General features: G+C 43.1%; 1 pseudogene; it reads right to left on the bottom strand.

Moving 5' to 3' along the window:
- Window positions 1-811: 811 nt before the first annotated feature.
- LOC137635912 (zinc finger protein ZFP2-like) lies at window positions 812-8750 on the bottom strand (annotated as a pseudogene).
- Window positions 8751-12690: the final 3940 nt, after the last annotated feature.

Below are 12690 nucleotides of genomic sequence, written 5' to 3'. Positions count from 1 at the left end.
ATACGACTCTTCCCTTCTTGTTGCAAAATTTAAAATTTTTTCTTCAGTGCTCCTATACTGGTGACCAGGGGCTCCTTCACACTTGCTGGATACATTTGAAAAATGATTAGCCAGGGCATTGCTAACTTCATTTGCTTCAGTTATATATTGGCCATTCACCTTCAACACTGGTGGTGGGTTGGGGGTGAATTTGCCAGCTATCTTTTTTACTTTCCTCCACACAGAAGATGGTGGTGTTCTACTGTTAATGGAGGAAACAAAAGACATCCATGACTGGCGCCTTGCTTCTTTCATGGCACGACGGAACTGTGCTCTACATTTCTTGTACATAGTTAAATTCTCATCAGTTCTGCATCTACGCAATCGTGTTAGAGATCTTCTTGTGGCTCTGTGGAGTGCAGTTAGTTCTGAAGACCACCACGGGACTGGTCGTCGTTTGAATAACCATGTTGTTTTGGGAATTGAAGTGACTCCTGCTGTATGAAGAGTTCCATTCAGTAGGTCTATGGCATCATCAACACTTTCAAACTGTTCTGCTCTCCCTTCGATTTCACTTAGCTCGGAAAATTTAACCCAGTCTGCCTTGTCTAGATTCCAACGTGGCGATCTTTGCAAAGGCGGACCCTTGTTGGTGTTTATAATGATTGGTGCATGATCACTAGTATGCCAATCATCTAATGTCCTCCAATCAAAATCAAGAAGGCAGTTAGAGCTTGCAATTGAAAGGTCAATGCATGACAAAGTACCTGTCTGAACATGAAAGTGTGTGGGCTCTCCTGTATTAAGGAGTCCCACATCCTCATTCTCCACAATTGATGAGATAATATTGCCCCTTGTGTTGGCCAAAACATCACCCCATAAAGGATGTCTACCCTTCATATCTCCCAGTAAGAGAAAAGGTTGAGGGAGTTGTTGAATGACCTCTGCTAAATCATCATATAAAATATTATCATTTGGAGGTAAGTACAGAGAGCATATTGTATATTTTCTCCCTATATCAATTTGTACAACAACTGCCTGCAGGGTTGTACGTATAGATATAGGTATTTGGGGAACATCTCAACGAATGTACATGAGACTTCCGCCATGGCTCCCTACTCCGTGATCATAAGGTGTCCTATAACTAATATATTCGCGAGGACAAGGGGTATTAGCATCAAGCTTGCTCTCCTGGAGACATACAATTATGGGGGAATGCTCATGAATTAAGAGCTTAAGTTCTTCAAATTTGGCCCTCAAACCCTGACAATTCCATTGCAAAATTGAGGAGAAAACTATGGATTATTTCGGGAAGACATCTTGGATGAGGTCTTCCCATTAGCAGTTTTTAGTTTAACATTATTACCAGTAGGTTTCTTCAGAGATGGTCTTGTTATGTTGGGTTTTACGTTGGTGTTTTTCTTTGTATCTTTTTTATCTATTTGTTGAGGGGGATGGTGGACCTCAACTTGAATTTCTGATTTATTTAAATCATCTTCTGGTTGATCGGCAACATCAACAGACAAAACATCATATTTATTTGATGTCATAATTCTAGTATTTCTTATGGAAGGGGGTGAGAGAGATGGAGGTCTCTCTCTTTTACGATTAATAGGTTGTGAGTTACCAGGTTTTTGTACCTTCCCCACTACAGGTACACCTGATAACTTGGTGTCAGGTGGAATCTCCATTAAATCAGGCAAGGATATGGCCTGGGAGAGGTTAGTACTATCCTTTGTAATGGGGGACAAAGGTTTGATAGTGGTGGGCAATGTCTTTTGGTTGATACTCAATGATAAATCTTTAGGAGGAGATGTTCTTGTCTTATGCAGCACTTTATCAATAGATGGTGAATTCCTTTTTCAAGAACTACCTACAGTAGTAGGTGGGCGAGATGATTCCCGAGGAACTTTTTCTCCTGTTTTTAATGTCTTTGCATAAGTATTAGATTTATTTAATAATCTCTTGGCATGCCCCACGCTTACATGTTCAATAATTGATTTATTGAGGGCAGCCTCTTCTAACTTAAAAAACTGGCAGCTCCTATCATTAGATTTATGATTAGAGTTGCAGTTTAAGCACCTTGCCTCAAATGTACATTCCCCATGGTAAACATTGGAGCAAGTATTACAAATTCTTTCACTATTGCAAACTTTGGAGGGATGTCCAAATTTAAAGCAATTATAACATTGCAGTGGCTTTTGCTTAAAAGGTTGAACTCTGATCCTTTCGTTTTCTATGTCTATGTGGAAAGGTACATCGGCATCCTGGAAAGTAAGAACAATCATTGATGTTCCGGGTACTTTATGTACTTTCCACACTGATAGAGGACACATAGCCAATATCTCCTCTTCAGTAAATTCATACAGATCCCTATCAAAAACCACTCCCCTTCCATAGCTAAAGTTTAGATGGGGTTTGATGTCCAATTTTATATCATCATTTACTGTCTTCAAATTGGACAGTATAACAGACTGTGTGTATGACTTGGCCTTTATCAAGTAACTTTTCTTACCAAATCGAGATATATCTCATGGTGCGATCGTACCTACCTTCCTCTGAAGAAATTTGCAGATCTTGAAATAATTTTCCGTACCTCCTACAGATTGAGCAAGAAGCCACATTGGTGGTTTTGGCTTTCTTTGGGATGGCATATCTGCCTCTATATCTTTATCAGCCCAGTCTGCTGGTCTGTAGACATCCAGATCTTTAGGTGCCCCATAACACAGAGCACCCTTAACACTCATATTACCTACTTTAATATCAACAATATTACGGCTTGCATTAAATGCTTCCTCATGACAATTAAATGATAACCAAGATTCCCAATTATCATCTTGAAGTTTCATTCTAATTTCTTTTATTAATCCGTAACACTCAAAAATTTTATGTAGCACATCATAATTAGCTTCTAATGGGATTTGGGTAATGTGCAGGACATTCAGTTTTCCTGTGTTGCCCAAAGAATAGTCCTTTTTAGTTCCTACGTCGTCAACGGAGTTTTCTTTAAATGAATTGCCAGAGGTCGTCAACAGTGCCGAGGGCGAGTCAGCATATCCAGGGGAGGTGGGGTCATTCTCACAAGAATCCATCATAAAAAAGAAGAGAGAAGAGTGATTTTTTGAAGTTTGATTTACCTGCTTGAGAACATTAAGGCATCACATGTTGGGAAGGAAATTTACACTCTCCACTACCGGCACAGTGAGAGTATACTTCCCAGATGGTCCACTCCATACCCTACCCGAAGGATAGCATCAAAACAGATATAGAGGCACAGGTGTAAGCTGAACCCGCCTGTTAGGACTGAGACCAAGAAACTATGGAATCATCCTCCCCATATCTGTAATGACGGGCTTCCGGCCAAAAGCCGAGAGTTCTACCCCAAGCGTTGGATCCCCCTGGATTCCGAAGACCCAACACTTGAGAATAGTTCCGCCAAAAAGGTCCAAACCATCTTCGGGATGGCTGAGATCATCCAATACTCTCACATATAGCTTTGAGCACAAACACCTCCCAACCACGACACCTTTCCCATTCATCAAAGCAGGCAGCGATACCGGATGTAGAAACATCCGCCCAAGTGGCAATAACGGATGTAGAAACATCCATGCCATAAAAAGAGTGAGAAAAAAAAATAATAATAAACACATATATGTAAATATATACACATATACATATGGGAAATTTTACTCAGAGGGTTGGGACAGCAACATGGAGGAAAGTTTATAATATTAGGAGAAGGTTGAAGCAATATAAAGAGGAAGAAAAAGATAATTAAGAGAGAAATTTAGATTCGAATTGGGGGAGCAATTTCCCCAAGTTCGAGAGCCCTCTTGCCCGTCACCAAGTTTCAGCACGGGAATAGAATGCCGTGCTGAAGCTCAGTGACTTCATCAAGGCATTCTCTCATTAAGAGGGGCCTTGCTGTGAGGGAATCCAGTGTCAGAGGAGAAGGGTTGGCGTCTCTGACCTTGTAAAAACGCCTCTGCCTCAAAAAAGGAAAATGCAGAAGTTTATGGGATCCTTGAGACTTCAAGGAACCCGTTTCCCCCGAGATGGCCTGCGAGACCTTCCTCAGACGGCCTGCAGTGTGAATAGACTAGAGAAGTTCGATTCTGGTCTTAGGGTTCGGTGGAGGATGACATAGTCTGTCTAAGGCTGGAGCGTCGGTATGTCGAGGTGACAGATGTAAATCTCCGACGCCTGAGATATTACACATCGTTCTTAGAGCCCTCAGATAGGCGGACTCTAAATCTTTTGATGGTTATTCTTTCGAGGAATCTTCCGGTCGTGCTAATTCCTCACGAGGGGCGGCGATAGAAGCCCGAGTGTCTGAAGGTAACGGCGAAGTAGCACACTCCATTGCCGATATTCCCAGGGAGGGCTGGGCGCTAGCCAATGGCACCGCGCGCGCCTGACCTTGCCTGGAAGTTGATGGTTTAGGCGAAGGTGACCGAATTAACGGTACTGTCTCAATAAGAGGTTGCTTTGATCGGTTTTCTCCTCTGTTCTCAGCCGAAGAGAAGAAAGGTTGAACCCCTATGTCTTCTGAAGTTCTCGTGAAGCTCATATTCCGTAACTCGTTAGAAAGTACGGGAACGAGAGCTGTTCTGTCCGACCCGCGAGGGCGAGGTGAATGACCCCGCGCAGGTAAGTCCGGAGTTTTGCGTGATCGGGAGGTTGAAGGACGGGAGTGCTCTCTCTCTCTCTCTCTGTTGATATAAAGCGACGGCGAGAAGAAGAGTTCTTTCTCCCTTCCCTAGAGCGCTCTGAGCTCCTCCCGATAAAATGTGAAGGGAAGGAATCGCGCTCAGTGTGCTCTCTTTCCTTAGATTTAACATCGCCCCAACGGCAGCGCTTATTGCGCTTATGAGAAAACTCTCGTGACGAAGAGTGCGAATGTATGGTAGAGCTCTTCTTCTTATAGCGCCTAAATGATTCCACGGGAGAGGAAGACGATCGCGAAGCAGAACGATGGCGCGAGGATGTACTCTTATTATGTTTATGGCGAGAGCACTTATCGCTTCTCGGCGAGCCATTTCGTGAAAAAACAGACAACGAGGAAGAGCTAGAACGATGACGTCTCATTCTATGTCGCCTCTCTCTCCCACGAGAACGTCTGGGCGAAGAAGAGCGAGCTCCCCTTTTCCTCTTCTCTCTCTCTCTCCTATCCTCCGAGGATGACGAATACGATGAGGAGGAGGAGAAGGGGGAGGTATCGCGATGATTGCGCTTGTGACGTTGTTTTGTAGAAGCGCAAGCACGGAGCGAAGTAGGTTCTGCGGGAGCTGAAGTTCTTACATCTGCTGACACTTCAGCGGCCGCCGATTGGGCTGACGGGATGTCGGCGAGGTCCGGAACTCCCGAAGGCTCCAAAACAGAAGGGACCTGAGGTAAAATTGTGCCCGCAAGGAACTGGTTCCACACTTCCACCGAAGGAGAACCACGAAGTCCAAGGGCAGGCCATACCGCTCGTACGTTATTAGGAATAGAAGCAGTAATAGAATTATTTCCGATGATGGAAGAAACTGTCCCACTGGGATGGGCAACTTGATCCTCCTGACCCGAGGGATTGAGAGTTAAGTCAATGGTGCCGCTCTTCCTTGACTTCCCCCCGGAGGAAGGAGGCAAGGAAGAGATCGAGAGGCCGAAGAAGAGGCCCGAGACTCCTTACCTTTCGACGGCAAACCTGGAGGTAATGAATCTTTCTTGGATTTATTCTTCTTCCTCTTCATAACCTTATCCTACTGCGTTGGCGACCGTTCTCTACATACTTGGCAGGGGGAGCCTTCAGAACACCTATGACCTCTACACAAAGGGCATAGGGAATGAGGATCCACCTCCGGAGGTGACATGAATGTGCTACAAGATTTTGGGGGAATCCTGGGACACTTCCTCATACAGTATTAGAGGACATCACATCTAATAAAGAAAGAAAAGAAAAAGTTCATAAAAAAACACACTAAAGAAAGGCTAGTCTGCCAGTCAAACAAAAGCAGGAGCAGCGGTGTTACCACTGCGACGGCTAGAATTAGATTGAAGGTATTCAGTAGCCACCGGACGGCAGTCCCCCACCCCTAACAGGTGGATAACTACCGGGCCGGTCATTAACGACCTTGGTAAGGTTTTTCTGCCGTATTTTCCAGCTTGCGCTAGAATATCTCCAATAGTAAAGAATGAGGGTTTGTATTTAGTGTAGGAACAAATGCTGATATGAGAAATTTGGAAATAATTTATATTTTTCCTGACAATACAAACCTGGAGCTCTTTACAGAGGAGATGCATTTGGCAACAGTTGGAACTAGCTGTAAAACATTTAGCAAGGTGTAACTACCATAAGCTAGTTAGCGAAGGGAGAGCAAGAGTTGGACCAACCACCTTGCTCACACCAGCAGCTGTAACTGAACGTCACTTTGCAATTGCGGCAGGACTTCCTGGGGGAAGGTGATGGCGGGATCAGTATTTGTTAAGAGCTCCAAGATTGTACAAGGATACAACAAAAATAAAAATTATTTCTAAATCTGTCATTTGTTACAGCACTACATACATACCCTTACGATATTTACAGTGGAGACTCACCGTTAGGTGGGTGTAAGTTCAAAAAAACTAACTGGCTAGTGCCTGACCTGGGGTGCTGTTCTGTGCTTCACATGATCTGTTTGGAGGCACCACGTCACCTCGTCGACTCTGAGAGCTAACGGCCTGGGCAATCGTGCGAAGGGGTAAGAACTCTCACATCTATAATCTTTGCTGTTTTTTCTCCTTTATTCCAGATCACAATATCAGATTTTATAGCACCTCCTTCTATGATGATTCTTGAGGAAACCTTCAGACCAAAAAGCTTTACCAGAGTCCGTGCGCATGAATGGTTTTCCTTCCATGTGAGTTCTTAAATGTTTATAGAGTCTCTGTTTTAAATGATTTATTTTGCCACATTCATGACACTGGAATAGATCTCTCATGTGATTTCTTATGTCTAGTGAGATATTTTTTCAAAGTAAAGAATTTGCTACAGACATTGCATTTGTATGGCTTCTCTCCCGTGTGAATTCTTAAATGTTTATTGAGAGATTGTTTCAAAGTAAACAATTTGCTACAGACATTGCATTTGTATGGCTTCTCTCCCATGTGAATTCTTAAATGTTTAGTGAGAGTCTTTCGAAGTTAATGCTTTGCTACAGACATTGCATTTGAAAGGCTTCTCCCCGTGTGAATTCTTAAATGTGCATTAAGATACGCTTTTCTAGTAAATGTTTTGCTACAGACATTGCATTTGTATGGCTTCTCTCCCGTGTGAATTCTTAAATGTTCAGTGAGAGATTGTTTCCAAGTGAATGCTGTGCTACAGACATTGCATTTGTATGGCTTCTCTCCCGTGTGAATTCTTAAATGTGAAGCGCGATGTGCTTTTGTAATAAATGGTTTGCTACAGACATCGCACTTGTATGGCTTCTCTCCTGTGTGAATTCTTAAATGGTCAGTGAGATATGCTTCTCTAGTAAATGTTTTGCTACACACATTGCATTTGTGTGGCTTCTCTCCCGTGTGAATTTTAAATGGTAAGTGAGAGATGGTTTCGAAGCAAATGTTTTGCTACAGACATTGCATTTGTATGGATTCTCTTTCATGTGAATTCTTATATGTTTAGCGAGATGTGTTTTTGAAATAAATGTTTTGCTACAGACATCGCACTTGTATGGCTTCTCTCCTGTGTGAATTCTTAAATGTTCACTGATATATTGCTTCGAAGTAAATGCTTTGCTACAGACATTGCATTTGTATGGCTTCTCTCCCGTGTGAATTCTTAAATGGTAAGTGAGAGATGGTTTCGAAGCAAATGTTTTGCTACAAACATTGCATTTGTATGGCTTCTCTTCCGTATGAATTACTAAATGTCTTGTGAAAAGATTTTTCGTAGTAAATGCTTTGCTACAGACATTACATGTGTATGGTTTCTCTCCCGTGTGAATTCTTAAATGTAATGAAAGACTATATCTATCACGAAAAGCTTTCCCACATTCACTGCATGTGCATCGCTTTCTAGCTAGAGCATTGGAGTTAACATTACCAAAGAACCTTTTTTTTATCTCCTCATTTATTTGATTCACCTCTTGATTCAAAACATCTTTCTGTAATAATTCTCTTCCACTGATTACACATGAAAGTCTTCCTTTTTCTTTTCCTTTATCCTCTTTCACAGCTGTCCCTAAGTAAGTGTCTACACTTTCCTCATCATCGACATCCCCTTTACAACTTAATGAACTGTTTTCACTCAATGATGCATCGTACTCGTAGGAATTTTTCAAGTTGCTTTCGCTAGAATCAAATATTTCTGGCTCTACTTTGACTTCCATTTTTGGATCCAAGAAAAGAGCGCCATCATTAAAGAGAGCAACACTGCCAGACGTATCATTATTTTCTGGATCGACTGCAGGTGAAAATAGATCTTCAATTTCACTTTTCATTGAAAATTCAAAAGGTGGTTCAGAATTCGTCATCCTTTCCCTTTCAAAAGATGACAAACCCCTTAATATTATTTTCAATAGACTTCAAAGAGGAAATTAAGACTAAACTTTCTATTCTCAGACATCATACTGTACAACAAAATCTTCCATGACCATTTCTTTTCCAGTCTTACGTCTCTTGCAAATACCTTCAGTAGCTTACAAGCTTTAGCAGCAAGAGGTGGATGATTCCTTCCTTTGAGATGAAAAGTCTGGAAGAAAAGAAAACTATAATCAGTTGGAGAAGAGGAAAACTCAATAAAATTAATGGAGTTTTCTAAAAAATAAAATAAATTCATATAGTACTGTAATTTGCATTTTTCCTAAACATACAAACCACAGACATTGATCTGTGTTCTATCTGTTCTTGTTACACATCTCATATCCTCTGTAGATTCTATAATTTATAACATCACCTGTGACATTATTGGTTTTATTCTTTAAATAGTTTTCCCCTTGCTCTTCAAAAAGACAAAGATGTTTCATCCATTGTCTTATTTCCTTTACTGTACTTCCTCTCCAGTCATCATCAAAATTGTCTAGCTAATACTGCTATGCACCTCTGAGCCTTCCTCGAGAACAATGAACAGCAAAGGCTTTATAGTAATCTTGCACTGACAGGAACATTTACCAAAACTCTTCCATATTTCTCCCTCTGCCTTTGCTTTGGTTCTACTGTTATGGCAAATTCACATTACTAACATAAGTTTTTCCTTTCTGGTTGCCTTTGTGTTGTCCAGTACCTTCTCAAGAACAAAAGATACCCTCCATCCCTGTGAAGATGGACCAGGAAATCTGCAATTTTAGGCTGAGAGAGTCTGGATGAAGAATGACCTTTCATCTGGCACCAGCGTAAAAAAAAAACTGCCCATTAGACTTGATAAACTCGACATGTAGAGCATCACATGGCTTAGGCTAACTACATGAAAAGCCTTTTTTACCTTGAGAACCTCCTGACAGGCTCCAAGCATGAAGATGAAGCATGTGGAGCCTCTGATGAAGACAATGAAAGTGAGGCTGTTTGAGTAGATCTGGTCTCTCTAGCAATCTGACAGGAGGGTTCACTAGGACCTCAAAAAGGTCTGGGAACCAGTCCTTCCGAGGCCAGAAGGGAGAGATGGGGGCCAAGGAAAGACGACTGGTTTCCCTCGCCTTGATAAAACGCCCAGATCAGAGAGAGGGAGGAGGTGTCCACCTGAAGACTTCCTCATCTTGTAAGTGGGCATCTGTCCTCATGTACTGGGGATACTTGAACGAAGGGAAGACCACTTAGTAACAAAAGTTCATTGCTATGACATGGAATAGGAATTGAAAAACAATACAAGACTGAAAAATTATTTGAAAAAAAAGCCTCCCACTAATTGGGCACTCCTATATCAAAACAAAACACAAGTACCTGGTTTTTTTTCTAGGACACCCACACACCCCAAAAAAAGAAATAAAATATAAAAGTCCTATTTCAAAATACAGTCCTATTAGGTTTCTGATGCAAATTTCGTATCAATTAACACCAAGAAAGAGCATTTTCAGTCTAGGTCAAAGTATTCCAACAAAGTACCCAGCTTGTGACATGAGAAAGGTCCAAGCTTGTTGTCATCTGCTGGCCTGGAGGGGGACACTGCAGTCTGCTGGCCTGGAGGGGGACACTGCCGTTTGCTGCCCTGGAGGGGGACACTGCCGTCTGCTGCTCTGGAGGGGGACACTGCCGTCTGCTGCCCTGGAGGGGGACACTGCCATCTACTGTCCCGAAGAGTACCTTTGAGTGTGCCTCTGCCCCTTCTTGTAGAGTGCCACTACCTGTACAGGAACTGTTGAGAGCCACTACCACCAGCTAGACTGATGTTTAGCACTGTCGTTTGCCGGCCTGGAGAGTGAAACTAAATGCTGCTGAGGAGAGAGGGGAACTGCCTCGGCTGCAGCTACTGGAGCCATTTCTGGCCTACTGGCTTTGGCCGGGTTACCCAAGAACTGCTCCCCTAGTCCACTGTCTGCAGTCTCTCGCGGACTAAAGGGGTTAGTTGTCGGAACAGGCGAGGAAGCAAAGGGTCCACCTCAAGCAGGACACTCCCAGACGCCTGGTACAGGTGGGAGTAATGGTGAAAACCCTGGTACATTTCTTTGAGAAATCCCCAGTTCTTACCAGGATTTCCAAGGTCCCTAACCAAACATCAAGCCACAAAGTAGCCTGTATGGGAAGAAGAGGAGTTGGACGAGGCACGTCTAAGATCTCAGAATAGCTCCTCTGCTGCAGACAGGAGGTGGGGGAAGCTTGGTGGTAGAGCCGGAACGTTGCGAGGAGGAGAGCTCAAAGAGCTGTAGGATGGTCGTAGCCCTGGCACCCTTCATGCCCTGAGTCCAAGGCAAGGATGCACTGGTCTCTGAGGGCTTCTAGGTGCAAAAGACACCGTGTCTTTGCTCTCTCAGTTGATAAACCCATTGAGAATCCTGATGAGAGTCAGAACCTGACAGAATGCATGGTCCGACTCTTTCTGCTCTCCTTCCAACGTTGGACTTGGACTTGCAGCGAAGTCTCCTTTTTCCACCCCCGAGAGCTCTTCTTCGGGTGGGTCGCGCACATCCCTCGAGTGACAGGCTGCATCTGTAGACTTGGAGGTTCTTGAAGAGGACTTAGGAAGAGTTTTGGAGTCCTTCGGTTCCTTTCGTGGAAGGAGGAAGGGCTCAAGCATCGAAAGCTGCATTGTCATGTCCCTCCTGATTTCCATCGGTGGTGAACTCTCCGTGCGAGGGGAAACTTCCTCCGAAGGTGGAAGAGAGGAAGCCCCTCCCTGGCATTTCCCCCTCGGCAGAGGTGAGGTAGGACAGTGTCCGGTGGAAGATGCACGAGCAGACCTTGATAGCCTAATATGAGTCAGCTTTACCCTAGGGGAAGTAACCACATCTGAGACCTTCTTCCTCTTCAGGGGAGAAGAGGCTGTGGTTCCTTACAGTAAGTATACTTATTATCTGTACTTTTGTAATATGTAGTGATATCTTAAAGAAGAATTGTGAAGGAATATGGACTCCATCACCTTCCTCTAGAAAATGTCCCTATCCCAAGTACTGGCGGATTAGAGCAATGAAGAGAAAAAGATAATAATAACAATACAAAAAGTCAATTACAAAATTATTGTAACGCCACTAAGGCAGCAATTACTTTCAATAAAACCAGTTTAAAAGTTTCTCATGAATACCAGGGACAAGGGACAGGACAATGCTTTGTAATTATTAACATTATTAATATTATCAACCAAGCTACAACACCTCCATAGAAAATAAGATGGAAAGGCAGATTTTCTGTGAACCCGGTAGGGGTGTACGAAAGATAACGGCCGCCTGTATGTATCATGAAGGCAGACTATGAATACGGCCGTGTAATGGGGGTCGCAGGGGGGCATTAGCACCCCCCAATAAGTAAGTAGGTTAGGACACGGCTTGTAGGTTAGGTTAGGTGGGAGAAGTTTAGGTTAGTTGTTGTCTATTTTCTATACACACGGGAGGAAATGGTAAGTCCTAGCAGATAAAAACTCCAGTGTTTGGATCGTGTTTCATTAGTATTACTCGGTAGTCAACCCAACATAACTAAAAATGATATTTTCATAATGAAATACATTTTTGAATATACTTACCCGCTGGTTATATAATAGCCTAAGTCCCCGACGCCTCGGCCGAAAATTCAAAATCTCTTGCGCAGCTTAGCGCATATAAGCCAGGTGTACCCCAGCGCCCTCGCGGTACCCCAGGTAGAACTATGCTCAACCAATTCAGATTTTCCATGCCCCATGGTCTCTAGAGGGGAGGAGGGTGGGTCTAAATCTTATATAACCAGCGGGTAAGTATATTCAAAAATTTATTTTATTATGAAAATATCATTTTTAAATATAAAACTTACCCGCTGGTTATATAATAGCTGATTGACACCCATTGGTGGCAGGTCAGAGACAGCTGCATAATTGGAAATTCACTTAAGAGTTACATAAACAACTTAAGTGGTTCTAACCTGATAAGGAAGCCAACAGCAATGCAATGCCTCATTTTGTCTGCTATCCTTAGGAGATCCAGTGATCCACTCGGGGCTGATGATCTCTAGGAGCTGTCAAACGGTACAACCACCTATAACATGACAGGACCTCAACTAATACCCTTGTTCCGGGCGCTCTCTAGGAACAAAATGACCACCTGACTAGGTCAAAGACTGCTGAAGATTGCC

The sequence above is a fragment of the Palaemon carinicauda genome, unplaced genomic scaffold (assembly GCF_036898095.1).
Source record: "Palaemon carinicauda isolate YSFRI2023 unplaced genomic scaffold, ASM3689809v2 scaffold196, whole genome shotgun sequence".
Lineage (NCBI taxonomy): Eukaryota > Metazoa > Arthropoda > Malacostraca > Decapoda > Palaemonidae > Palaemon > Palaemon carinicauda.
The sequence above is the reverse complement of the archived record's forward strand: the minus strand, read 5'-3'. Positions and strand labels throughout refer to the sequence as shown.